The sequence below is a fragment of the Brassica oleracea genome, chromosome C9 (assembly GCF_000695525.1).
Source record: "Brassica oleracea var. oleracea cultivar TO1000 chromosome C9, BOL, whole genome shotgun sequence".
Taxonomy (NCBI): Eukaryota; Viridiplantae; Streptophyta; class Magnoliopsida; order Brassicales; family Brassicaceae; genus Brassica; species Brassica oleracea.
In genome coordinates this window covers 39,984,566-39,985,896 of record NC_027756.1, presented here as the reverse complement: position 1 = coordinate 39,985,896, position 1,331 = coordinate 39,984,566, and positions in this window count along the sequence as shown.

The following is a 1,331-nucleotide window of genomic DNA, read 5'->3' as shown; positions in this document are numbered from 1 at the left end:
TTTTTTTATAATTTTAAAAGTTAACATCGACAAATATTTAAATAATTAACATATGGAGGTATAGTATTGCAATATTAAATTATATCTATTTAATTTATACTATCTATAAATCCAATGGATCATCTATAGTTTAAATTCAATTATTGATAGCCCAATAAAAATTTCTGTTAGGCCCAAAATTTAAATTATAAGATTAGAGATTAAATGTAACATGACTTTCTAGGAATAGGTCCATTAAGTCTATTTTTAAAAAAAATCACACATGAATCAAGGTTGTGACTTCTATTTTAATATATAAGAAGATTAATCAATTTTAGCTACAAAATCAGTTTGTAGCATATACAGTTTCCTAAATTATAGATAGATATTGTTGGATTAAATAGGTTTTCTTAAATTAAAAAATTTCGTTGATAATATATAAAATAAAAGGCATAGGTTTTAAATAAATCTTGGGAAAGATCTGTAAATACTTTCAAAACAGGAAGACACCTCAAAAAAAAATATTTTGTTTTAATAGTATAGATATTCTCTAAAAAGAACTTTCATTTATCCAAAATATAAAACATTTGATTGGTAATACGGTAAGAAAATGTTTTAACGATTATAAATATGTTATAATATAACAATAAAAATCAAGGCATACTATTAAGGGTTTTTTTGCAGAATTGACCTATAACTTAAAGTCAAACACAAATCTAACTTTCCCTTTTTTTGGAAATTGGTTTTGCTCTATTCATCCCACAAGTCATATAATTCACGAAAATGCCATCAATTTTTTTTTCTTTTCGAAAATGGCATTTTTACTCTCTCAACTTCATCATCTTCAAGTAATTACAAGATTGTCATTGTCATCAATACCCCAACCACCATGAACAACCAATTTGAAGCTCTTAATGCTCCCAAAATCGAGTTACCCTTCTTCTTTTTCCATTCTTGTGAACTAAACACAACATATCTCTCACTTTCTCTCCACAATGAGCTAAAAAAACCCAAGATTTTGATTCTACATTTTTTATGGTTCGTAGAGTCATAGAAGCTAACGATTCTGGGTGGGTCACTTTCGTTTGAGATTTTGTGTGCTTGGAGAAGCCTTATGTATGCTAAGGAACTTATCTCACCAATTTAAGGTATGACATCGAGTTTTTTTCCAGATCTGTTCGTCAGACGACTTACTTGGGAAGTCGTCTGGCTGTAGACAACTTACCTGGAAGTCGTCTGGTCAACGCAGAGGTTATTTTTGCAATTGACTTTGAAATTGATTTTTTGAGACGACTAAAAGTTAAGTCGTCTGATTTTGTTTGGTTACAAAAAAATCTCCAAAGAACCTAGAC